This window comes from Ictidomys tridecemlineatus, chromosome 1 (genome assembly GCF_052094955.1).
Source record: "Ictidomys tridecemlineatus isolate mIctTri1 chromosome 1, mIctTri1.hap1, whole genome shotgun sequence".
In the NCBI taxonomy this organism is placed as follows: Eukaryota; Metazoa; Chordata; class Mammalia; order Rodentia; family Sciuridae; genus Ictidomys; species Ictidomys tridecemlineatus.
Genome location: NC_135477.1, coordinates 12,192,488 through 12,219,930, shown reverse-complemented (window position 1 = coordinate 12,219,930; position 27,443 = coordinate 12,192,488). Strand labels below are relative to the sequence as shown.

Genomic DNA, 27,443 nt, shown 5'->3' with positions numbered 1-27,443 from the left:
CTTTGAACTTGTTCTCTTCCAATTCTTTATGAAACCCATAACAAGTCCAGAACGGCAGCCACCCTACTGTGCTGCGGAACCCTGGACCTGCCTCTCTGGTCTAACCGCATTTCAGCGCCTGTGATCAACCGCCGTCCACCCTCCCCTCCCCTTCCAGGCCTCCAGTAGCCAGGAGTCTACTCTCTTCTTCTATGAGGTCAACATCTCAGCCTCCACACACGAGTGAGAAAGTGAGCTGTGGCTTTTAATGCTTATTAGGCTTATTTCACTTAACATGACGTCCTCCAGTTCCAACCATTTTGCCACAGATGACAGGATTGCACTCGTGTGGTGTGTGTGTGTGTGTGTGTGTGTGTGTGTGTGTGTATACACATAAACATCTCACATGTTTCTTCCCTCATCCATTGACGGACACCTTGGCTGATTCCATATTTGGCTACTGTGAATAGGGCTTCAGTAAACCCAGGGGTGTAGGTACCTCTCTGATACACTGATTTCATTTTCTTTGGATCTGTACCCAGTAGTGGGAGAGCCGGATCATATGGTAGTTCTATTTTTAGTTTTTTGAGGACCCACCATGCTGTTTTCCATAATGAATCTTCTACATTGCCTTCCTAGAGGAGAGCTACTCCTCCCATTTGCCTCTATCTGACTTCTCAGCACATGGGGGTTACATTTCTTGAGCCTCTGCTATAGAGTGGGCTACGCGATTCATTATAGCCAGAGTTTTGAGTAGAAATGGTGTGTTTGTGTCTTTCCAGTTTTCCAGAAGCACTTAATTGCCCGCAATTGTTGTTTCAGCAAAACCCTGGAGCATTGTGTTGATAAGGTAGTCTCAAAAAATGTGCATGGAATGCTTATAGAACATGCTAATAGGCAACAGAGCCCTCCTCTCCACTTCCCTGTAGTATGAGCAATAAATAAGCTTTGATTGTTTTACCTCATGAGAATTCAGGTTGCTTGTTACAGCATCTTAACTTAGCCAGTCCTGACTAATGCACTTCCTCATTTTAGAATTCACCCATTCCCCTCTACCACCCTTTGAATGTCATGGCTGGCCTTTCCTCTTCTTCCTCAGCTCAGCTTAAAGTGTCACTGTCCTCACTCAGATCTCCCAAACACTTCATAAATAGTCTATTGGCCACTCTGTTGGTCTTCCATTTGTTTATTTATTTGTTTACTACCTGTCTCTCTCATCATACTGTAAATTACACAAGGGCAGAGGCTTATGCTGTTTTGGTCATGCTTTATTCCTCGTACTTAGCACCAAGCCTGAAAGAATGCTGCCGGGGAGAAAATGAGGTCAGAGAGGACATGTGACTTGCTTAAAGTCACATAGCAAGCAGGTAAGATGAGCCTGGCCCTTGGTTACCACCCTCCCCAGACAGATTCTCTTCAATGCCTGGGCCTCAGACCTGAGCCAATGGTCAAGGGCCAGGAAAGAGTTTCAAGGTCTTTAATCAGCAGGTCTTCAAAAAGCCAGAGAGCCTGAGTCTTGGTGGGCAGGTGCCTTGGAGGAGAGTGGAATTTGAGAGATGGATCTAAATCCAGGCGCCACAACTCTGTGGGCTTGGACAGGATATGTCACCTGCTGAGGCTCGGTGTCCTTGATGCTGGCTACACCTACTCAGGGAGTCAGCTGGGTTGCTGTGAAGACGAGGTCATGTGATACATATGCAGATCTCGGCACAGGGCCTCACTACCAGTCTCTCCCTCCAATGGTGGCTCTAATTATTAGCATCATGTTGCGAGTTGATACCGTTTTTCGAAGGAATTCCAAGGAATAGGAATTTTAGCCACCGATGGGCCCTCCATGGGGCCAGCCTCCAAGGGCATGGTGGATTCATGATCTGGAAGCTGTTCCTGCCCCATCTTTGCCCACCAGCTCCCTATCACCTACCCTACCCTAAGAGTGGGCTTCCTGGGAAAGGACTCAGCACCAGGTGGAGAAATCCTACAGGGCAGGCCATCCCTTGCACCTTTCCACAGATGAGACTCTAAGACCTAGAAAGGCGAGGGACTGTCTAGGTTCACCCAGTTCATCAGAGGTTGGAACCAACTGCACCCTTGGCCTCAGCTGTGCAAAGTGCCCCTTCTCGTGTATGAAGGCAGAAATGCCAATGTCCTGTAAAGCAGCAGCTCTTGACCAGAGACAACTGTCTCCCTAGAGGACCCTGGGCAACCTCTGGGACACTTGCCTCATAAATGGGGGAGATGCCACTGGCACCTAGAGGGTAGGGGCCAGAGGTGGCAAAGTTGAAAAATACTGCACTAAAGGAAGGTCATAAAGGGAAATTCGTTTGGGGGTCCAGGGTCAGTCATTGTGCTTCCCCAGGGTGAGGCCACAGAATCACAGCACTGAGTTGCTTGGTGCCTTGCTAAGTTACTGAGTCTGGTTTTGAACTTGCGATCCTCCTGCCTCAGCCTCTCAAGCTGCTGGGATTACAGGCCTATGCCACAATGCCCAGCAAGCATTGGGGTTTTTAAGTCTCAAAATAACCACAAGAAGGTCCTCACAGTTATGTTTTGCAGATGGGCAAACAGAATATCTAGCTTGGGTGTGGCCTGCACAAGGCCACGCAGGCACGAGCTGGCAGAGGCAGGCCTGGAGGCCAGCCCTGCGAATTGCAGCGCCTCTGGCTGCCACGTCCAGCTTCTCCCCATCAGGGTCAGGCCCGATGAGACCAGGGAAGGAGGTGCCCAAGACTGTTGAGAAGAGCTGACTTCCCAGCTGCCTAAAGTAAATTACACAGTAAATTCCACTTGGCTGAGTCTCACTGATCAAAGTAAAGGGTCATCAGGAAAAACAAATCCTGGGTCTTGGGAACCACTTCAGGGTGAGTGTGAAATTTTAACCTAAAGTGTTCAGCTGGGGAGATGTGAGGCGGGGGCCGGGACTGCGCTGCACATGGCGGGGGACATCGAGAGAGGCGGCATCTGCTCAGAGTAGAGGCAGCACTGAGTTTCGCTTTGGGGAGTAAACAGTCTGCTGAGCCCCTGCAGGCTGGAGAGTTCCTGGCTTCCAACAGAACTGGAGGTGGGACTCCAAACTGCTACCTCTCAGCCCCTGGCACAGGGCCTACCAGGCTGAGAAAGGCTAGGGCTGGTCAGGGCTCCTCATCCGTGACACTGGCAGGGGCAAAGTCCTCCTTGCCCTCATCCTCTTGTTTGCCAGAGTGCAAATTAACTTTCAACGCTGTTGTAACAGTATCTGTTCTTATGACCACAGTGAATTGGTTCATCATTTATTGAACGCCTACTATGTGCTGCAGATTCAATGGTGAGCAAACCATACATGCCCCAGAACTCAGAGATCTTATCATTTTTGAGATGTGGAGAGAGGTACCCCAAATTAATACAAGCAATGACAGCATCTTAGAGGATGGAGCTGTTGGTGGTCAGAGGATAAAGGAAGGGCGGGGCAGGAAATTGGCATATAAAGTAAGGGTAGCAATTCATTAGCTGGGTAGCTTATTCTTCTCCTGGTGGCTCTTCACTGAGGTGCTGAGGACATAGAACTGGGAAGCACTGGGTGCATGGCTTCCTCAGAGCAAGAGGATGAGCAGAGGGTTCCTGTCGTCCTCCCCGAGGGCTTGGGGTAAGTATGGCCACAGGGATAAGGGACTGATTATTTTGCCCACCATCTAGTACCAAGAAACAGGCACCATGGGGCCCTGGTAGGTGTCAACCTCACAGAGCTCCGAGGCAGCCCGGAGACAGACCCTAGGAAGATTTCCACACAGAGAGGTTGGCCGGCCATTGTCTGCATGGTGACTTTCCTGCTCTTAACCGCCCGTCTCTAGAGAAGCCCGCACCTTTATCTAGGAATGCAAACTTAGGACAGGGCAGGTGAGGGGCGAACGCCTCCTACGAGCCTAGACCACCCCTGCGGCCACCTGCCTGCCTCCTTGTGCTCTAATTTGACTCAAAAGCCATCTGCTCAGAAAAGCCTTCCAAGTCCCCAGTCGGTGCCCAGGCCTCCTCCTGGCCTCCTGGCACCTCGTGACATTCTTGGGTGATTACTGATTAATGCCCGCCTTCCTCACTTGACCCTAAGGTTCTCCAGGGCAGGGACATTTCAGTTTATCAGCTCCTGGGAGGCCTGGCATGTATTTGGTGCTCAGTAAATGTTTGTTGGAGGAGCTGAGGACACACAGCCACTGTCGCACGTAACTCCTTCTTGTTCATGGCTCCAGGCTTGGACTAAACGTTAGACTCACCTGAGGCTACTGGGAAACTACTGATGCCTGGGGCCCACGGCCAGTTCTGGTTTAGTGCTGGTTTGGTTTACAGACCTCATGGCAGTGTGGCTATGTCAACATGCAGCTGGGGCAATCCAGCTGCAGGTGGACACACAGTGGGCTGGACCCCACCTGCATTTTACCCATGAGCCACCAGAAGCCCAGAAAAGGGTAGACCTCACACAGAGGGAGGCCCAGCCTAGGGCAGCCATACTGGAGAGCACCTGGGAGAGCATGGAGGCCATTTCTCTGTACAGGGGGAACTTCCCTCAAATTCTCTAACTCCTCCACCCGGAGCAGGTGGCTTCAGACAGAAGGAGGCGGATGCTCAGGTGGGGCCTCAGCGCCCTGGCTCCCAATCTGATGGAGGGACAGGCAGAAATGTCCCCTTCCTTGCACTTCCCCTTTGATGGGTATGACAGCCTCATATGTGACTCCCAAGGGCTGGGACTTGGGGACAAGAGGCTGTCTCCAAGCCTGGGGCCTGTTCAGGGCTGCTTCTTGGTGGCCTGAGCTTCCAGAGCCTCCTAGGGAAAGGCCGCCCTTTGCAGCCCACAGACCAAGGAGCAGACAGAAGCAGTGGCCTCAGTTTTCGGCGTCACATACCCATTCCTGGCGGAGGACTGGAACACTTCTGCCCAAACAGGGCTCCGTGATGGATGTGGAGAAGCAACCAAATGTCGCTCATTAATCACCAGCTCCATCTGGCTCCCTGCTTGATGGTTTTCAGCTGACTTGAAAAAGACCCAATTAGATCAAAACATTTTGACAATTTATCTTATGGCATGAACAGGTCCAGAGCAAGCCGATTTCATCATCCGGAGGGAGGAGGGATCGGGTGTGGGTCACGCACAGAGCTTGGGGGACGACGAGGGGGTCTCCCCAGGAGCCCTTCTGTGAAATTGGAGTGCAGCCGCCACTGACCCTGTCAATCTCTGGGCCAGGGGACCTGCAGGAGCATGAGTGCCCTTTGGTTTGGGCACAGGAGAGGCCTGAAGAGGGAGAATCTGGTTGGGATAAAGCAAAGGAACAACCAGAAGGGACCAATTGTCCAGTGAGTTTGGCATGTGGGGTTGAACATGCAGCACACTTAGAAGTTGAGATGTGACCAAGGCCAGGCCTGTTCCAATCCCTGCACCAGCAAGAGGCCTGGGGACCCAGACCCTGAGGCTGAGGCTGGAAATCAGAGTCCTGATTTCCTGGTGGCTCTGGCTTCCCTGAGAGGGGATCAGCAGCCCCCGGTAGACCCCACCCTCTCTTTGCAGGTCAGAAACATGCCAGAGTCCTGGGTTTCCACGAGACCACAGCTCTTGGTTGCTTTTTTTTTTCCCCCTAGTACTGGGGATTGAATGTAGGGACTCACATGAACTGGGTGTTACATCACCAGTTCTTTTTATTTTATTTTGAAGCAGCGTCTCCCTACACTACCAAAGCTGGCCTTGAACTTGCGATGCTCCTGCCCCGGCCTCCCCAGTAGCTAGGCTTATAGGTGTGTGCCAATAGCTCTTGGTTCTTAAGAAATAAGCTTTAGCTGCGCCCTGGACCATCTGTGTGAGCAGCTCACAGCACCGGAGGGAGCCCCAGCAGGCAGCTGACTACGGGTTCAGGGTGCTCGCCTGCCCCACAGAGCACATGAGGGCGTCTCTCCCAACCCTGAGGCCAAACGTGAGCAGTGGTAGCAACCAGGGTGAAGAGTCCAGTCTCTTGGCAGGACTTGTACTGGACCTGCCAGGCTGGGGAGGGGCTGGGTGCAGCAGCCTCCACTGCCCTTCTGGATTCTTCTGGGCTGCTGAGGAGGAGGGTGCTGAAGTGTGGAGCTGCCTGCTGCCTCCCCAGGGCTGGCAGGAAATAGGTCCTGCAGGGAGCAGCTCACCATGTGTCCCGCTCGCCTTCACACTGGCAGACAGACACCCCATCTACTCCTACACGTTGTGGCAGGCCCCAGCTTGCACGGCCTCTTTAGTCCCATGGAGGCCCATGTCCACCGACACCTCCCACAGGGCGTTCCCACGGGCTTTCCCCCTGTCACCCACTGCCTCAGATGCTTCAAGCCCTTGTCACTCTCCTACCCTAATCTCATCCACAGACTTGCTCATCCATGTGTACTGCTCATATTTCCAAACATCATGCACCTCTTCTACCACACACACACTCATGCACACACACACTCACACACATGCATAGAAGAATAGATCATCCCAGGACCCATCTCCGTGGCCCTCAGTTCCTGGGTGGGCTTGCACTCACCTCTGCACCAGCTTGTGCATGCACACACACCCATCTTCCAGATACACAGCTGCTAGGGACAGAGCCTAGCAGGCACAGCTGCAGTACTGGGAGAGGCTGGGGTGGGCCGGGTGCACGTCTTCGTCTTCGGATAGGTCTCCCCCAGGCTCCCTTGGCTGGCTCTCGCTGGCATGCTTCCTGGGGCCCAGAGTGAGGCTTCCTCTACTGCCCAGTTCCATCCTGTTCCTTCAGGACTGTGCTTCTTTCTTAGATCTTTCGGGTGGGGGTGGGGGTGGGGATGGGGGGTTCTTTTTACTTCCTGGGATTCAGTTCCTCTTTGGGCTTTGGTGCCCTTCCTCAGGCCCACTCTGAGCTTGATGCTCTTTCTCTCTAACATTGTCTCTCAGAAACCCAGGTGTTCGCTGACACTCAGGAAGGACCCACCCAGCACACTGGCAGAGCACAGGACCCACCTCCAGGACCCATGGGTCTGGTTCTTGCTCTGGGTTGAACAAGCTTCCCATCTGTGGAAAGGTCTCTGGGGAGCAGGACTTAGACAATCACCAAGGCTTCTTCCAGAACAACTAGTCCAGAACCTTAGGTGTTGCTGACAAGCTGTTCCTGCCGCCTGATGCCATTCCCAGCTGCAGCCTGGCCTAATCAGAACTCTGATTTGTAAATGACAGCAACCAAACTAAAATAGACCAAAGTAAAAAATAAAATAAATCAAGTGGCTCAGGCAACTCAGAAGGTGGGGAGGATTCTGCGGGGCACTTAGATGACTGCCAGATTCTCCGTGGCTCCATGGACAGGAGCCTTGAGCTTTCCGGGGTTAGGAAAGAAAGCCATTACTCTTAGCCTCGCGGTTTGGAAAAAATGAAAACGACGATCTCTGATTGGCTCATCCTGAGTCACATGCCAGCTCCAGGACCAATCACTGTTCCCTAGGTGATGCTCTACTGTGATTGGTCCACTCTGGGAATGATCCCACCCTCACGGATTGAGCGGTAGGTCCTATCGCCTCAGCACCTCTGAAGGGGGAAGGAAACCCCAGGAGTCCATTACGATTGCCCTCTGCTCCCTCCCCACCTTCCCACCCAAGTCAGGTGCAAGAGCAACGTAGAGACTCAATCTGGAGGCTCCTTGGCCCAGCTTCTGCTCCAGGGCCCCTGCCTCAGGCTGTAAGAAAAGCATCGCTCCATTCCCAAAGGGCTCAGGGGAAAAGGCACTAAGGAGGGGGCCTTGTTCACAGTTGTCAGCCCTGAGGCCCACCTCAGCTCCGAGCCATAGGTTTTTGTAGGTGCTTGCTCTTCCCTGCAGGTTTAGGACTTTGACTTCTCCCCATAAGGACCCTGGCCTCCCCTGTCTGAGCTGGGCTACCATGGATGGGCTTGTCAAAGATCACATCTACATCTGGTCCAGCTCAGGGTCCTGATGGGCACGAGCTCCCCTGCCTTCTTTTTTTTTTTTTTTTTTTTAATATCTCTGTGCACTTATTGGCTGAAAAATGAGGACAGTGACATTTTAGTGTGGGGAAGGTGGGGAAAGGCAGTCTACGTTAAACTCACCTTAGCAACTTGGACCCTTGCCCTTCTGCCCTCCAGGACCCTGACAGGGACTGCCAGGGGCGTCTGTTAAAACTGAGAAAGTGTTGCACATGTCTTTGGACACGGGCTGCTCCAGCTGTTGCCCCACTTTCCCCAGTGGATTTTGATTGCACTTCTGGAGAGTTGGCTTGGTCAGCTTACTAAGTAAATAACCATAATATGAATCACCATCACCATCATCATCACCATCACCAACATCACCATCACCATTAGCAACACCATCATCACCATCACCATCATCATCAACATCACCATCGTCATCAACATCATCATCACCATCATCATCCCCATCAGCATCTGTTGCCATGTTGCATAGTAATATAACAGCAAATTTGCCATTGTTAAGCATTTCCGATGCAGGTCACTGCATGCATCCCTTCTCCCATGTCATTGAGAACTTACGCTAGTCCTGTGAGATTTTTGTTAGACAAAAATCCAAGGCCCAGAGAAGTTGAGAAACTCTTCTGAGGTCATACGGCTAGCCCAGAATTATAATCCAGCCTTACTTGGTTCCAAATCTGTTGACCACTGTGTCCTGTTTCAGAGAGTCCCAAATGCCTGTCACTAGAGGAATGTCAATACAGCGTATCCAAACCATGCAACGTAGGCAGCTCCTCAAAAATGACGTCTGCCCACCCGCATGCCTTGATCTGAAATGATTTCTAAGACAACGGCTAAGTGAGAAGAAAGAAGCTGCAATGATAAGTCTAGAATAGCTTCATTTATTTACTCTCCGACCACTGAATAGACCAGAGCCCCATGCACTCATGTACACACAGGAAGAGCTTTAAAGGAATATGCTCTGCGCTGCTAACCCTGGGGAAGGGAGGGAGTTTGGATGGGGGCCAAGGATTCTTTGGCTTGATCTATATTTCTGGGACTTCTTAAATGAACTTGGCTTCCTGCATTCCCTGCATAGAGAGGAAGCTTCATCATGGCTGCAGCAGGAATCCAAGAAGGTTTGACTTCCCAGATACACATCCTGGCTCTGCCACTTGCAAGCTGTGTGACCCTAGGCAAGTCACTTAATCTCTGTTTCCACATTTGTAAAATGCGAATCATCACAACAACAATAATGCATATGTCATGGGGCCAAGGCAGGGTTTTCCATCCCTAGCACAGTTGCCAGTTTCTTCTGGATAATCCTTTGTTGTGGGAGCCTCTGCTATGCAGGCTGGGTGTGTGGTAGCATCCCGGCCTCTATTCCTGGATGCCAGCAGCACTCCTTACCCCAATCATGGCAATTAAAAAAAAAAATGTCTACTGGGAGTCAATTCACTCCAGTTGAGGTTGAAGTGAGTTAGGTTAAGGTGCTGGGTTAAAGTGAGTTGGTTCCTATAAAGTGCTTGGGCCCGTGCCTGGCACCAGGTAAATGCTGGTTGCCGTCACTCAGGAATGGAGAAAGAGAGTGGGAGGAGTCTCATTCGGCCTGACCAAGCAGGAGTGGAGGGGTTGGAGAGGGGCAGAATTCAGGGCTGGAAGTCAGGGTACTTAGTCTCTGCTTCTGTTCCCGCCCCTCAGTATTTGGGGACCTTAGGTGCTGGCTCACCCTCTTGACCCTCAGTTTCCTTCTCTGTGGAAATTCCACGGCCTGACAGGGCCTGGTGTTCCCCCTCAGACTGCAGGTGGCTGCCATATCCCCAGGGAGCCCTCCTCCATTTTTCAGAGCCAGAGGGTGGCAGGAGAGGTTCCCACCAACTCCCCTCTGCAGGCGCCGGGGCTGTGGCCTGGCCTCCTCAGACACTCCCTCCCTCCCTCCCTCCCTCACAACTGGGGAGCAGATGCGGCCTGGGTGGCTGCTGCCCAGACGCAGGTGGTACCACCTGCCACAAGTTCCTTGATTCTTGATCGTCCTACAATCACTTTTGGCCCCGAAACAATTTGCTGGGTAAAGGGAGAGGAGGCCCTGGAGGGAAAGGAAGAAGAAAGGCAGGGAGGTGGGGGTGGCGCGGGGTTAAGAGCGGCCTTTGAAGTTCGCAGCCATCTTATAGAAAACATCTTCAGTCCTTCCCCATTTGGATGATGTCAGGAGAGCACATTACCATCCCGAGATCAAATGCAACAGCAAGAATCACTTGTTGCTCACCAGGCTACAGCCATATATCAAGTATTCCAGGCACAGGCAATTCGTAACTTTCCCCGAAACAGATTGATATTTTCCTCTTCCACTTTCTGGGAAAAGACATCTGACTTTGCTTCAAGTGCAGTTTGGGAGGCAGCGGGGAAATTCAACCAGGACCCATTGTCTCTGCACAGTGCCCCCCCACACCCCCAGTCCATTTTGTCTCCTTTCATGTCCCCTGGGTGAGAGGCAGCTTGTGATCAGCCATGCAGCGAAAGAGAAACCCAAGTGATTCTCTTAGGTTCTCCATAATTTGGTCCGAACAATAAGTAGAGCAGCAGGCGTTGTCGAAGATTTCATTCTCCTTGTGCGTTCTTGTCTTTCGCTTTTGCTCTTTTGGTTTGTTTGAGCTGGCTTCCCAGTGCAGATGTGATTAAAGTCTAGAACAATCAGGAAAATGGGGAGATGGGAATGCACGTCCCCTAGATCAGGGCTGGAAGAGCTCTTACAACCCTTTGCTTTGTGCAGCTGCGGGAATAGAAGCCGAGGGAGGAAAGTGACTGTGCAGCCTTGACTCTGGGCAATTTTCTCACCCTCTCTGGAGGCTTCTTTCCTCACCTGTGAGTGGAGGACGTAGAGGTCTGTTGTAGAGCCTTTCCAGAGTTGAGAGTTCAGAAGACTCAGAGAGGAAGTCCTTGCAACCATAGTGTGATTCTAAAGCCAGGTCTAGCCAAGCTTCCGCTCCTTGCTGGGACTGCTAGGGGTTACGCAGAGCCCAAGAACTGAAATCTCACTGGTTTACCTCCATTTCTCTTCTGTTGTGGCTTCCCTTCCCGATCTCACTAGTCTCAGGTAGAAGCACCAAGGCTGCCCTTGGAGCTAACACAGGCAGAGAACAGTGCGCAAGCCTGGGACAAGGACGCAGCAGGAGACTGAGAAGCAGATCGCAGTCCCCTGTAACCAGCCAGCACTGACCTCACCCTGGAGCCTCTGGCATGGGGTCTCTGTACCCACTCTTCACATAAAGGGGTGGATGGTTAATGTCAGTGCCCAGACCCCTTTGTCATACCCAGTATATATTTCCAGCTGCTCTCAAGGCCAACCTAGCACAGAGCCTGGGGGTTCATGTGGGTTCTGCAGCCAGGTGTCCAGGTTCAAATCCCCCAGAGACTGTGCAGCTCAGCCATGCTCTCCAGCCTCTCAGAGCCTTAGCTTTCAATGCTTTAATTTTTTAGAAATTATAATATAATGCACATGTAAAAAATACACACCACAGGCTAGGAAAGGACCAAAGCCCTGTGTTCACTTCCACCCTAAGATGTAGACCTTTCCATCATTGCACGACCTCACTCTACCTGTCAAGGGACCCAGATCCTGCAAAGTCTCCTCTTTTAAAAATCCCCTTTAATCTCATTTACAAATGTATTGCTTGTATTTGCTTGCTGTTGACCTCTGCAAGATTTTCTTGCTTCCCTCCCACCTGAAGCCATGCTTCTATGACTGGTCCTCATAGTTGTGCAGGCTGTGTTTCTCTCACCCACCTTCTCTGCTGGAGAATATCCACTGAAGGATAGAAAAATAGAAGTGGAATTGCTGGATTTTAAAGAATAGGAATATTCAACTTTATGGAGAGCCTTAAATTGTTTTCCAGTGTGCTTGTAGCCAGAGCCTCCATTTTTTTCATCTGTAATATAGGTACCAAACTCACAGAGCTGATGCAAGAATTAAAAGCACATAGAACATTGAGCATAGCCCCCCACTCCCACCCTGTGCACATTGGAGACATTCAGGACATGTGATCTGTGACTAGCTTCCGCGTCCTCTTGCAGGGTCCAGGAGAAGCCTTATCCATCTCCTATAACACCTTCTACTGCTGCTTATCACCTGCCTTTGTTGGACTCTCTGCCCTTGTGACTTATGCTCAAGGCCTTGTACATGGCTATTAGGATTTTTGTTTTGTTTTGTGGTTCTGGGAATGGAAACTAGTACCTTTCATATGCTGGGCAAGGGCTCTACCACTGAGATCTGTCCCCAACCCAGCCTGAAGTTAGATATTTTCTGTCCACACAGCTGCTTGGTGATGTGCCCTGCTTTTCCCTGGGTCTGTACATGACCTCTCTCACTATGCCTCAATATGAACAAGACCCTGAACTTACCCTCCAATCGACAGAGCTTCTTATGCTTTATTGGGGTCTTACAAAAAAATGCAGGTCTGGATTTAGAGGATCTGGGGCAGAGTCTGCATGGAAATGCCAGCTCCCGAAGTATCCAGTCCAACCTTTGTCAAACGAGGGGTAGGCCACCTGGGACTTTCAGCCAGAATATTCCAAACACACCCTCTGAGTTTGGTGACAGTACATCTAGACTGATACTAAACTGAAGCGTGACCTTGTGTGTTTAGTCAAATAACTGTGGGGAGAAGAGAGGATGATAGGTGGGCAGAGGAGGGGGAGGGGGAGAGTGGACAGGAAATGCTTTGGAAAGGGCGGTGCCCAGGCTGATTCCTGACCCCACATGCCTTATGCAGTGCTTATCAGGGCATGTAGAGGCAGAATTTAGGGAAGCAATTGATTGGGACTTTCTGGTTCTGGGTGAGATTACCACTTGGCTCACCTGGGAGCCCAGGAGAGTCCCAGCTCCATCCAGCCCTGTTTGCTCCACTCTGACCTCAGGCCCAGACACCGACCCTGGGGGAGAGTGTGCAGGGCCATTCAAATGGATGGCCAGGAATGTGCCTTTTTCTTCTCACCCTCAAAGCTGCCCCCTACTCTATCTCTAGGCAAAATAATCACTTGGCTTTCCAAAGCCACAAACTCGGGGTATTATTCTTCCAGGGCGTTTTCTTCAGAACTGCCTACAAGACAGACTCTTGCTGTTTCCAGATCCAAGTGCCGCGGGCTTTTCTGGAGGAGCTTAAACTCCTCTGTTTTTCAGTGGAGGCCACTTCTTCTCTCTGATCTCCATATTTGCCATCAACAGCCAGACAGCCAGGAGAGCATGCAAACACAGTTATCCACGGCTTGTCATCAAAGATATTTATCACTTCTCAGTGTCGTGCGTGGCTCCGAGGCAAGACACCCAAATGCACCTAAATGGGGCACTTTTTTTTGCTCTTGTTCAAAGTGAAAATTCTCAAGCAGCATCTGACGTCAGGATAGCGGTGACTCAGACTTTCCAACATCTAAGCCCAGATCCACATGGCTACGCTGCCAAGACGATGCTATATGATGTGTGAGTTCCACTTCACTCTTGGCTCTAATGTGATGTGATGTGCACCTTTGGGCACCCCCAAATCTTTCCATAGCAGGTGGCTCCCATGTCCTCTCAGGAGCCACCCAAGGGAGGAGGACTCTGAGCCACAATGTAAGTCTCAGTTGGGTCCCAGCTATGCCGTATGACCACCTCCGCACCGCAGTTGTATTATTTGAAAAATAAAATCAGCATTTGAAAACATTTGGTAAACCAAAGGACTCCAATGGAGCTTTGGTATAGGACAGATAAAAGCCAAGCTGATTTGGTTGAGGCAGTGTTGGGGTTCCAGGTTTCTACTAGTGTCCTTCCTCCCAGTTACAGAAGCCCCTAAGGTCACTGAAGACCCCCAAGTGCTCCACAGGGCACAGTTTGACTACCATGGAACGAGATAAGCCCCAAAGCTCTTTTATTCTGATGGTTTACAAAGCCGTGGAAAGATGACTGGGTTGGGGATGTGGGATGCTCTGCTCATTCATATTTTGAAGCCCTTGCCCCCTGTCCCTTATAATGTGGCCTATCTCAAGATAGGATTTTAATGAGGTTATTAAGTTGTGAAGTCATTGGAGCAGGTCTTAAACCAATGACTGATGTCCTTAGAAGAAAAAGAGATTAAGATGTGCACTGGCACAAATGTAGAACAGTGTGAAGACCCAGGGAGAAGGTGGCTGTCTACAAGTCAGAGAGAGAGGCCTCAGAAGAAACCGACCTGTGGATGCCTGGATCTTGGACTTCCAGCCTCCTGGACTGTGAGCAGATACAACTGGAGTGTTTGAGCCTCTTGGTCTGCGGTGCTCTTTATGGCAGCCCTAGCCAACAGATACATGGGGTGCCTTCCCATGCAGGCCACCAGGTTAGGGATTCTGTTTATCCCACTCTGAAACTAGTGGGCCACCTTGTAGGCTTCCTCTCCGAGGGTCTCTCCTCTTTATAGAGGAGATGACTGGTGCCCCAAGGAGTGTGTTCTTATCCTTGGGGGAATAAGAATCCTGTTATTGAGGGTCTGGGCTCAATGGGCACCCATAGGGATGGTGACAGTGGGCATGGTGGCATGGTGGACTGGAGCCTGGGGAAGATCTCCAACTGCCCCTGGTCTGGGAAATCTGGTCCTAGGAACACTGAAGGCCTGCTGAGACCAGAACCCCAGGTTTCATTTTTATCCTGATCAAATTGCACCCATGGTAATAATAGTCATCAGTGGTAGAGCTGTGTGAAACTAGCAATTTTCACTTCACAGGAATTTGTCTGGGAAAATAACAGTTTTTCACCTTTGGAAACTGCCATTTGGTTTCATGAAAAAATTCAAGGTGAAAAGAAATGTAGGGGAACGTTTTCGATTTTTCTTGAGCTAGATTTTGGCAGAGGTGGTGGCTATTTTCAACCTTGTTTAATGGTAAGAGGGGCTACCGTGGTGGGGGACTGGAAAGGTTGTCACAGGTAATAAAACATAACAGGAGTGTGGAGAATCCTGATGGTACCCATTGGGGTCCTTCCAAGGATGCCTTTGGGGATCAAGTGGGTGGGGGTGGCACCAAGCTCTGGGCCAGTAAAGAGGGACACAGGGCTCTGGAGCAATTCACCATCTTCTTTGCTGCCTTGCCAGGGGATGTTGGGGAAGGGCTAAGTTTATTCTTTACCTAGTCTGTGGAAGTCCTCTCCTCTCGAGTCCCAGTAACGGGCCGTGTGCATCTGCAGAGTTCACTTGTTTAGCCCCTCAGCAAGTATCTCTTTTACATCTCAGGGATGGTCGTGTTAGATACCACCTGGGCGGTGTGTGTTAGGGAGGGAGATGGCCACACGGAGGGCCAGGCTTTACAGTCACAGAAAAAGACATCACACCTTCACACTTGAGCAAGTGGCACTCTGACAGAAGAGACAGTTCCTACTCAGAAACATCTGGAAGACAGCAGTAGATGAGCAGAGGTACAGCCCCAAGTGCAAGGCTTGGCTCCAAACAACACAGATAGATTAACACCTACCAAATTCGGCAATATGACCGAGAGGGTTACAAGCCATTCTTCTCCTGAGAAACTACCCACGAGAAATAATCAGTAGCATGGTTGAAAATGTCCTTCCTGGGGCTGGTTGTGGCTCAGTGGTAGAGTGCTTGCCTCGCATGTGTGAGGCACTGGGTTCAATCCTCAGCACCACATAAAAAAATTAATAAACAAAGATATTATGTGTCCATCTACAACTAAGAAAATGTCTTTCCTGTGGCCACATTTATAAAAGCCCTAAATTGGGAATTAAACACTAACAATCAGAGGGATTGGTTCAAAAATGAAGGTGCTTGGGTCAACTTTGGGCCAAACCCAATCTCATTGGCTTTTGTCAATAAAGTTTTATTAAAACATAGCCATGTCTACAGTGACAGGTGGAGTTGTCATAAGAATCATGTCCTGCCAAGATTGAAATATTTACTCTCTGGTCCTTTAGTAGAAAATTTTCTGATTGCCAGTCCAATCAGCTGGATAAGCATTAAAAATGATGTTAAGAAAATGAATCTCTATTAATAATTTGAAGAAGACTGCTATATCCCTCAGTTACATTTTACTTTATAATTCTCTTTAGTATTTTAAGATAAGTATTTAGTTATCTACTTAGGACTTGTTTGTATTTCCTCAGGGGGTATATAAATTGATGAAGGTGTTAAAGCAATGATGTTCAGGATTTTCATTGTCAGGGAAGATGCATATGGTATTATGTTAGGCAAAGAAGTAGGATGTGAAACCCTGACATTAGAAATTCTAACTAACATTCATTAAGTGCATGCGAACTTCTAGGCACTGTTAAAATTATTTCTATATATGGAACAGGGAAGAGAAAATGCATATGGTATTATGCCATTCCAAAAAACAGAATATGTAATGTTGATATTCATAATAAGTAATATTTTATTAAGCACATATAAACTCTAGGCACTGTGCTGGTCACTGTGTCCATTAATATACACTACACTGAGCCTTCGAAAAACTCCACGTGAAGTTGCAATTGTCTCCTATTTAAAGATCAAGAATGAGACGCAGAGGTTAAGTCATTTATGCTAGGGACCTACTTGGCAAGTGAAGGAGTTGGAGTTTAATAGCAGGAGTTGGCCTCTGTACAGAGAAAGGCCTAGAAGGATCAAGGCGGCTTGTGATCTGTGATGGTGGTGGTGGAGGTGGCAGCCAGGGTTGTCTGGCTTTGAGTGCCTGAGAACCAGGAAGCGTGGGCTCAGCCAGAGAGGTGCTTTTTAAAACTCTCATTGGCCAGGAAGTCTGGGGAGACAGCCAGGGCTGGGCCAGAGACCCTGAGCCTCCAACCTGGACCTGCCAACCATCCTTCACCCAGGAGCCTTATCCTCAGCCTGTCCCTGTGTCTTAAGGTGTCTGTCTCACCTCTTGGGTCATTTCCTGCCTCCAAGGCAGAAGGATGGGGAACCACAAAGGGCGAATGATATGAGCCGGCTGAGTGGTCTCTCTGTCACAATCACTTTCCTCCAAGCGCCAGCTGGCAACTTTCTCTTATGTCTCATTGGCCAGCAGGGGGTCACGTGATCACCCTTAATGGCAAGATTGGATGGGAATGAAGTTTTCTAGCCGGGCTCATGGCAACCCTGAGTGACCTTGGGATTTCATGGGTCAGGAAGAAGGGGAGAGTGTATAATTTGGAGGAATGGTTGTGACTTGGTTAATTCTTTCTTGAGATTTCCAGAATAACGGTTTGCTGAATGTGAAGGTGTCTGCACTAAGGAGTGCTGGGGAAAGGAGTGGTGGGTGGGAAGGGTGAACAGGGGGAGTTTCTAGAGCAGATGTGCTGTTTTCGGGGTGCCTCGCGAAGGGGAACTGTGTTCCTTTATTCCTTCTGAGAACCTCAAACTTTGGGGAGTAAGAGAAGCCCTGGGGCAGTCAGCTAGACTCACTTCTCCCATCCTGTGTGGGGACCGGAGTCTCCAGGGTTGGCACGCCCTGTACAGGGGCTTGGGGTAGGGCTGCAGCCAAGAACTGACAAGAACAAGAGGCCAGGGGTCACTCTGATACAGGTGGCCTTGGCTCACCTTAGGTAGAATTATGTCCCTCTCAAAGGTCTGTTCCAGTCCTGACCCCCCAAGACCAGAAATAGGGTCATGGCAAATGTGATCAAGTTTAGATGAGGTCATCCTGAATTGGATGGCCTAGCGTAAGGCCTAATGTCCTTCTGAGTGGGACATTTGGACATAGACGTGGAAGGCACAGGCAAGAAGGCCACGTGATGACAGGCATGGGCTGCAGTGAAGCACTCACAAGCCGAGGGAGGCCCAGGGGTCAGGAGACAGCCTGGAGCAGATTTTCCTTCTGAGCTTCAGAAGGACCCCACGGGCTGACACCTGGGTCTTCAACTGCTGGCCTCTGCTCTGGGACGGAATAAGCTCCTTTTGTTGAGCCACTTGGTGTGAGGCCATCAATTATGGCAGCCCTGGGGGACGTGTCCAGCTCCTGCCTGGGACAACCCACAGGTCAGGGGCCACAGGCAACTGGTGCTCTACCCCATGAGCCCTGGTCCCCTCACTAAAAAGGGACACAGAGGGGGCCTTTCACCCTACACAGGAGCCGATGCCAGGCCCACAGCCTGCACAGGCCTCCCCTGAGGGCTGAGCGCCTTCCCAGCTCTCCCTTCAGGAGCCCTTCAGCTCCCACGTTGTCCCCATCAGCACCACCTCCAGAGCCTGCTGGCAAAGCCAGACACAGTCCGAGGGGCCCCAGCTAAGAGCTTTGTAAGAATTTTGTAAGAAAGCAAGATGGCAAGTCCAAAACTACCTCTAGGGCCTTGGAGCAGATGGGTTCAGAGAGAGGCCCTCAGGTGGAAGTTTCTGAATGCAAGACAGCTCAATGTCCTTGTTCTGCACAGGTGCAATCAAGGCTGCTTCCCAGCCCTCCTGCTGGCAGACCCCAGTCCCCTGCCCTAGGGGGCCTTCTGCATTGAGGTGGCTGTGCTGTTATGTCCCTTGCTTGGGAGGGCACTGAGGGAGCCAGAGTGCTGACAGGGCTGGGGAGACAGAGCCCAGGGTTGCTGGCTTTCTGAGGGGTAGGAGACCTGGCTTTAACACTTAACAGCTGTGTGACTCAGTGTTCCCATCTGCCAAATGGGAGTGCTGGTCAGAGAGAGTCCAGAGGTGGAGACTCTAGCGTTAGCCTAACATCTGTAGATGTGAACCCTGTGTTCACTTCTTCTACTTCCCTGCCAGAGAGGGAGCAAGAACAGACAGCCTGGATGTTGAGATTGGGGTCACCAGTCACAAATGCGACAGAGTCCCCAAGGACTGACTCACCTGGGCCCAGGATTCCTTTCTTCCCTGGTTGGCAGGCAGGGCGGCCAGGTTTCCCCTGCTGAAAAATGAAAACTTCAGATCTCTTCAGATTGGCAGAGTTTCTCACTCATGCAGAAAATGAGACATGATATCAAAAGCACATGGGGTATTAGGCGGCCTTTATGGGCCTGTCAAATCCCATCTCGAGGGCGGAACTTCCTTTACCTGATCTCTCGAAGAATGTTCTGGGATCTGCTTCCTGGGCCCTGGACGGCTTCTCCTGGTTACAGTAACAATCCCCTGTCTCTGGGGCCGCTGAGCATGGAGGGCATCTAGTGGCAGAGCTCACCCGATGCTATGTTACCACTGGACAGACAAACTCCTCTGAGGTTGGATACGTGGGAAGCAAGCGTCCCCTGCTACTGAGTGGGGCCCTGCCCTCCTGCTCTGGGGCACAGCCCTCAAACACTGTAGACAAATGTGGAGATTAGGACGCATCCTGGGCTGGACTTCATGGCTCCTCCCTGTGGAACTGCGAGGTCCTGGTGCCCCCCTCCCCCAGGACACACGGCATTGGGCCAGCACAGCCATAGTTGATGGTTCCCCTTAGAGTCCCAGAGCCTTACCAACATGAATGCTGAACCCGGCCACATGATTGATGAACAGCCTCCTTCATGGAAGGGAGTTCCCGGCATGCCTCCCTGGAATGGGATCTGACTGGCTTTATCTTCTTTATATAGCTCTTGTTCAAAAATGAGGACTTGAAAGATCTGTAAATGGTCAACAAGAAGGTGTCCACACCAATGGCATCAGGGTTGCTGTGAGGGGTGCATTTCTGACACACAGAGGTGACACCAGTAGCGGTGGCCTGGGAAAGCACTCTAATATGTTGGCATAAACAATGTTAAGACAGGAGGCCTCAGGGTGTAGATTGGATGGGCACTCCTGCTGTGCACCCTCCCTCTCAGCAGCAAGAAGGACTTGTCGCTGTTACCCCAGCCACCAGGGCTCACTCGGCTATATCCAGGAGCCGTGCCAGATGTTAGGAACACCAGCTCCTCACATGTGTGGCTTTTGATGCTCGCACAATATTTTCATGCCCATTTTATAGATAAAGAAACAAAGCTCAGAGAAGCTGTGTAACTTGCCAAGGACACAACTTGCAATGGGCGGAGCCAGAATTTGCACTCAGGACCTGACTCCAAGACCAACTTGACAGAGGCTTTAGGCTGGCAGCTTCCCAGGGTTCCTGGAACATGAATGGCTTACAGATGACGCATCCGCATTCAAAAATACATGGATATGTATAAGTTGTGAAATATGGCTTACACATAGAAAAGTGCACAAGCTTACAGATGAACGAGATATTGTACAGTAAACACCTATTAACTTCCACTTAGGTTGAGAGATGGAGTATATCAGAACCCAAGAAGCCCACCCCAGTCACTACCAGAGTCACTAATCTGATTCCTAGAGAACACTTTCCACACTCCTTTTTCTTGTTTGTTTGTCACTTTAGCAGTTATCCCCAAAGAGCACAGTTTGATTTTGCCAGTTTTTTTGAAATTTGTATAACTGGAAACACAGAGTAGACTTAGCCATACCTGATTGCTTTCCTTCAACCACGTGTTTGTGAGAGTCCTTCAGATTGTCAGGTGTAGCACTAGTTTCTTTTTATTGATGAGCAATATTTTATTATATGACTTATCCATTCCTCTACTGCTGGACCTTCCAGTTGTTCCAGTTTAGTCTGATTGCTGTTACTTGGAACATCCTTATGCATTTTCCTGTGTCTCCACTGAGCAGATACCTAGGCCAAAGGTGTACAAACCTTGAACTCTAGTAGACACTCACTAAATACTCCGTAAAGCCATTATTCCAATTTGGAGCCATTCAGCAGCTCCTTACCTTCAATGCTGTGTGTTGTGATCTTTCCACCTTGAGCGGTTCTGGTCTGTGAGTGATGGCAGTCTATCATAATTTCAGACACATTTGTAAAGACTATATTTTTCTCCAAGTAGAAAGGACTCCATGATACTGAGTGAGGCTTATTGCAAACTTAGAGTTGCCCTGAGTCTGGGCACTTAGTGTACACCGCTCTAAACACAGAAATGAAAAAAACATTTCTCCTAGGCCTGGTGCTCTCTCCAACAGTGGTCTCAAGAGGTTGGCTTGTAGGACACCCATGTGGGCCTTGCACGCCCGTGTGCACCTGGGCATGGACGACAACCTGCTGTGTGATCTTCTGCTGCTCTGTGACCACATCCCACTGTCCCTGTTGTTTGGTCATCCTGGCACTGTCAATCACTCACGGCTTCTGGGGACTGTTAATGGTCAGAGCTCACACTTTCTGGGCATCTCTCTAAGCCTCTCTTTCTTCAACTGGAGAAAGTGCCTGGGGGAGAAATTGAGATGGGCACAGTGCCTGGCATGGGATAGATGCTCAACCACTGGACTGTGGTAGTGAGGGGTCTAAGGTGGAAATTTTAAGGAGGGGCTGAGCCTGCACTTGCATGACCTTGAGATCAAGAGGCTCCTTAGACACTGTAGTGGGAGCCTGATCTTGTCGTCCTCAGCCCAGCTCCACTCAGCTTTGTACTGCTGCTGCTCTGCCTTCCCCTCCCGACCCCTGCTGACTCCTCTGGCCAGAGCTTTCCAGAGAGCTCATTCTGAAACTCCACGGGGTGCTTAAAGCAATTTGCTGGACTTTATACACGACACCTCTAAAACATGAGATAGAACAGAATAGAACACATTCAAGTTCATCCTATGTAACTATTGATTCAGGAAACTAAGGTTTCAATTACATGTATGTACATGTGTACTAGGGCACAGTGTAAAACGTATTTCTTCCTGAGGGTCACAGTAAAAAGGCCTTTTGTAAACTGCTGCTTTGTTAATGTATACCATCGATGGTCCCCAGAACGCTACTCACCTTCCCCTCCGTTCTCTTCATCCGCCAACTTACTCCGGTCCCCAGCTGAGGAGGACTCCAGCCTCTGAAACCTGCACCTGCCCCAAGCAGAAGTCAACTCCTGCTTCTTTGTGCCCCTGTCAAGTCTCCCTCAAAGCGCTGCAGTGAGACATGAACAGAGGAGCCACCCCACCTGCCTGGTCCAACCCCGGCCTGCTTCTTACAGGTGCGTCACCTGGGGCAAGTTGTGTGTGCTCTGTGCCTCAGTTACCCTGTTTGTAACACTCCCCTGGCTGGACTGCTCTAAGGGCTGTATGAGCTCACAGATGAGGAGTGGCCATCCAGTGAGCTCTAGCCAGGCTGGCCGCGGTTGGGTTCACAGCCCAGCCCTGGCACAGGGCTTGCTTCCTTGCTTCTGATGATTGTCTGCCCTTGACTGCTGTCCTGGCCAGTGGCTGCCCTGCAAGGAGGACGTGCATATGCTGGGGCTTGCAGCTCTCGTTCCAGCCGGGCCCTGCACACAGTCAGGCCTCGAGGTTTGCCTTGTGTCTGCCTCTCCAGCAGCGTCCACTGGCACTTGTCCTTTGGGCCTCCGTGAACCTTGATGGTGGTCACTGCCTGGAACTCTTGGCCATGAGCTCCTGGCAGGCCGAGGGGCCCTGGGATCCTCTGGGGGGTGAGGGTTAGGCAAAATCATAAGGCTCTGGTTCTCTGTTCCAGTTGCTTGGTCACTAGTGACCAGGTCAGGCTTATTGGAAAGATGGGGTGAATTACGGCAGAGTCGCAATGCAGGGAAGTGTAGGTGAGAGGCTGTCCCATCCTGGCATGCCCAGGAACTCCAAGAGAAAGGGCCAAGGCCAGCTAAACCATCCAGAGGGGTTGAGTTCCTCGCTGTGGGCTGTGGTGTCCTGCCCTCAGGCCCTACCTGCCCTAAAAGCCTCCCTCATTTGCACCTTCAGGAGTGGATCTCCTGCCCGCCCTGGGCAGCTCATGCCCTGCTCAGAGGGACTGGCCTCACTGTGGGCTCATCAGCTCCTATAAGTGGCCAATCTGGACTTGAGAAGACCTGCAGAGGCTGGTGATTTATTAAGATGAACCAGACAAGGTGTGTGGGGTGTGAGCGTGGGTGTGGTGGATGGGTGGTAGGGAAGGTGGGAGAGGGTTGTGATGGGCCTGCTGAAACTCGGGTCTGCTGCTAGAACAGAGGGGAAGGCATGACGTCCCCCACACTTACACACCAGAACAACACGTGCATAACACACACCACATATGTCTATGCACTCACAGTCCACACAAACCCATACCCATGTAACCGCACATGCACACAAATAAATGAACATAAGGAAACACATAAAATACACACAAACTTGTCTATGTACTTCTTTTAAAGGCAAATATGCACTCTCAGAGACCAACAGTTTAGAGCATATCAAGGAATAAAGACATTTTCCTCATCCTCAAACTCCTGCTCTGCTTGGGAAAAGCCTTTAGAATACTAAGATGGTCTCTTTTTGGCCTATTTCTGGCTGTCGTCTGAGATCCATCCGTGTGGGGACTGGGATGTGTCCCAGAGCCAGCTACCCAGCTATAGCTTCACAAAGCACAGCAGAAGCTCTGAGATTCACTTGTGTGCTTCTCAGGGCCTCTTGCCTCCTGGGCAGGGCAGTCTCTGGGAGCGAAGGAGGGAGGGAGGCGAAGGAAGACGGGTGACCCTCCAGTCCAGGGAGAGCCCTGGGTTCTTGCCTCTATTACACAGTCACTAAAGCTTAGAGGAATAAATGAGTGAATGAACCATTGCCAAGGCTTTGGAAGCCCACAGTCACGGGCTTGATTCCTTGCTCTGTGTTTTGGATGAACTTGGGCAGGTCCCTTGGTCTTCATGAGCCTATGTCCCATTATCTATAAAATGGCCATCATGATACTGCATTGTTTAAAGATGAAGCTGAAGGAAGCAAACCAAGAGACTCCAAAATTCAGTGGCCCCCAAAAGATAGGTGTCTTTCCCTCCCTTGGCTCAGTCCTGGGAGAGCATCCAGGTCGTGGGGAGGTTCTGTTCATGGTTCTGTTCAGGACCCAGACTCCTCCCATCTGTGACTCTGCCTTCCCACAGGCCTTTTCTCCAGGGCATTGCAAGCCATGCTCACACCGGCAGGGGAAAAACAGAGATCAGAGTGAGCGTGTGCCTCTGTCCATGGATCTAAATGCAGTCACAAGGACAGGCGAGCTGCAAAGGAGCAGGGAAATGCCGTCCGGCTGGACGGCAAGGTGCTCAGAAGCGGCGCTGTTTCGGTGAGAGCGGGGTGAGCTCTTGGTGGGTAGCTGGCTGTGTCCTCACTGTGGTCACACCAGGTGCCTGGGCCAGGACCTAGCCAGATGATGTGCATCAAGTGCAGAGCACAGGGCCCCAGGCGGTGTGCCCTGGAGAAACAGAGCTCAGTTAATACTTTCAAAGGGATTCTTTCAGGATAAATCTCACAATAATGTGATCAGAGTGGGCATCTTCCTGGTCCTATGGGTGGGGCGGGGTGGTATGGAACAAATAAAAGGTCCCAGGCACAAACGCTTGGCTGAGACTCACAGTTGAGGCAAAAGCTGCTTGCACGGTGGTCTGTTTAGATGCAGCTCGAGGTAGAGTCTCGGGGAAGTGTGGTCCCTCCAGAAAGGTCCCTGGGGGAGGCCTGGGCCTGAGGCTGGTGCACTGGAGGGAAGCTCTTGAGATGAACCCCAGGTGGCAACCAGTGACTGGGTTCTCATGCTGGTTGGTCGGTTCTGTTTGGATCTTCAGGACAAAGCGTTCAGGGGGGATGGGGCAAGCCAGCGGGTCATGCAGCGGCTCTTGTGGTTGTGCTACCTGGGCTGCGTCCCGCCACTGGGCAGACCTCCTTCTCTTTCTAAGTTTTGTTTTTGTCTATGCACAAGATGGAGACCAAGATCATGAGAAGGAGTGTGCGGTGAAGGCTGAGGCCCCGCAGATGTGAGGAATTAGGGTAATTAACTCAAAGTGGGGGAAATCCATCACGGCAGTCAGGTGTGTCCCCCAGACGCCCCGGGGCTCATGTGGTGGTGGGTGGGGCCCGTGCGCCTGACCCAGGGAGCCGCCTTCCCGTCCCAGTCCCCCAGGAGTGGCCCCCGAGCTGTCGGTGTGGATCAGCACTTCCCTTCTGCGAGCTGCGCCCTTGGTGTCACAAACTTGGCACAGTTCACGCCTCTGCTTCAACAGCCATTTTCTCTGGGTTTCATAAATCCTCTTTTACCCGGAGGAGACAGGAGCACTGCATGTTTTCCCACCTGGAAACCACCACGGCTCCAAGGCTGCTCGGTTCCCCGCTGAAGACGGGCTTGTGTGTCCACACCCCTGAGTTTTGCCGGGTCACCTTCATTCGAGGTAATCGGCATCAGAGATGAAGGCAAGCAGCAAGGGACAAAGAGGCCAGTGCCAGCGTCGGCCTGGCCGGGTGGCCCAGGAGTGACAGGCTTTGGGGGGCGTGGCTGAGCATGAACCCCAGGCCTGTCACTTTGCTCAGGTGTCCCTGCAGGGGGCTGAAAAAGTGCACCCCTGGAAGAGGGCGGGCACAGGGACAACTCTGTGACCTAACCACCTGCTTTGGGTTGGCCAGGTCTCCAGGGCCCATCCTGGTGGCACACATTTTTGGGTCTCTGAACATCTGCTTCGGAAGCTGTGGCCCACCCCTTCTGGGTTCTCCATCAGGTCCTGGGGTCTTCTGAATCTGGAGCTCCTGGGGTCCGCTGGTTCTTCTTTACTCTTTGTGTACAAGGATCTACTGCCCATTAAAACATTCAAAATATTTTTAATATCTGTTAACTATCTTAATTTTAAAAGACAAAATGATAAAAAGTTACTGTCAATTTAATAATACACGGCCACAGGCTGTATGTTCTTCATCACAACATCTTTTTAAATTGATTCTAAATATATACTAGGCAACTCACAGGAACTACAAATGGCCAATGATGCTTGAAAAGAAATCAATCTCACCAATAATCAGAGAACACAACTTAAACAACAAGAAGACATCATTTCATTTGTCAGGCAAACTTTAAGTCTGTTACTATCTAATAAAGGCCAAAGTGTGGGGAAATATTTACCTTTCTCTTCTCTCTGTTCACAGGAGTATAAACGAACGCAGCCAGCTTGGCGGGACATATGGCAGTGGTTATTAAAACCTAGTAAACACACAGTGTGTTCGAGTCTAGCCACCTCGCTCTGATAGTCCCAGCACAGAAGGTGAGCCCGTCACTGAATCACTGGACAAAATAGCACAAACACTGGAAATAAGTGAGACGTCTGTCAGTGGAAGGATGTTTACACAAATAATGGAGTGTTCACACCCTGGAGTAATATGCAACCATATAAATTAGCAGATCGATATGTACCAACAGGGAAATTTCCAAGGCAATTGCTGAGTCAACCAAACGCTCTCAGGTGGTGCCTTGTTTGGGCCTCCTCATTGTTGTGCTTGGAAATCCCTGGCTTGGTTGGGTCAAGTCCATGCCTCCCAGGCACCAATTGGTGGCAATGACTGGTGCTGAAGAGGACACAGAAGCAAACCTGGGGACTTGAGACTCCTCTACTGTGAGCTCAAGGACGCCCCAGCGGCCAGGGAGGATGCTTTGGTCAGACTTCATGGTGGCCCCCTGCCTTTCCTGGTCTTCCCCAGCTCCTCTGTTCCCTTCCACTTTGCTCTCACATGGAACTTCCATTTGTCAGATGCTTGTCACCTTATTCAGCGTGTATGTCCACTTCTTGGAAGGCCTGACTTACACACACGAGTGACACAGTGGTTCTCAGCCTTTGATGTGCATGGGAGCTTCTGGGGGGAAACTTGAGGGAATACAGACTGCTGCCCAACCCTCCCTGGGTTTGTGACTGAGTAGGTTTGGGGGAGGGACCTGGGAATTTGCATTTTAACAAACTTCCAGGTGAGTTAGATGGTGAAAGACTACAATTTGACTCTCTTTTTATGGATAAGGCACAACTTTTAAAATATTTTTATGGGTTTGCCTATATATATAAACATTAAGAAATACATCTGGGAAGCATCCCAGAGAAGTGGTAACAGTGTCTCCCTCTAGGGTTGTCATGGATGGAGATGAGCATGTGACTTTAAATCTGTGCTTTTCAACCCACTAGCTGTGGGGCATTAGGGAAGTTCTTAACCTCTCTGTGCCTCAGGTTTCCTTCTTGTGAATATTGATAATAACAATGCCTGTCTCAAGAGTGGTCTGCAGGGGAACATAAATAATGCTTGGAAAGTGTTAGGACAATGTTTATGATTTTATTTGTTCTTAATGAAATGATAGCAAAGTAATCTTTAGCTCTGAATATTTTGCAAGGAGAATTAGTAATGTGTTCATATGTCATTAGAACATTTTATACAGGAAGAATAAGTTCTAATATTTTATTGGATAACAGGATGACTATGTGTAGCAATATTGTATTAAACATTTCAAAATAGCTAGAGGATAAAATTTTAAATGTTTTTGCCACAAAGAAATGATAAATGGATGAAAGGAAGGATATGCTAATGACCCTGGTTTGAGTATCACAGTGGATACACTGTACCCCATAAATATGTGCAATTAATACTTGTCAATAAAAAATTAAAATTTTAAAGGTTTTAAGAAAAAAGGAGAAATTAGTTGTGCTTACAAGTGTGTTTGAGACACCCTCTATATTTAATCAATGTGCAACAGTCAATGAGCACAAGGAAACAGAGACTCCTTGCAAAATTTTTGCCCACCTTCCATCCCTCAGAAGCCCCCAAACTGATGAGTTGTGTACCTTTAAATAAGGCCCCCAACACTGCTTCACTGGGCAAGTTTTAAACTATAATGTAACCCAGATATAAACCAAGCC

General features: G+C 50.2%; 1 long non-coding RNA gene across 3 annotated transcripts; it reads left to right on the top strand.

Moving 5' to 3' along the window:
• Positions 1-2,624: 2,624 nt before the first annotated feature.
• LOC144376161 (uncharacterized) lies at positions 2,625-27,200 on the top strand. 3 transcript variants are annotated; one of them, XR_013436320.1, is made up of 6 exons: positions 2,625-2,837; positions 21,632-21,791; positions 22,525-22,670; positions 24,485-24,552; positions 24,833-24,950; positions 25,696-27,200. It is a non-coding gene; the product is annotated as an uncharacterized LOC144376161 (long non-coding RNA). The 3 variants fall into 3 exon arrangements; XR_013436314.1 differs by having other exon boundaries at positions 24,485-24,950; XR_013436318.1 differs by lacking the exon at positions 2,625-2,837 and adding an exon at positions 3,143-3,598 and having other exon boundaries at positions 24,485-24,950.
• The last annotated feature ends 243 nt before the right edge of the window (positions 27,201-27,443 follow it).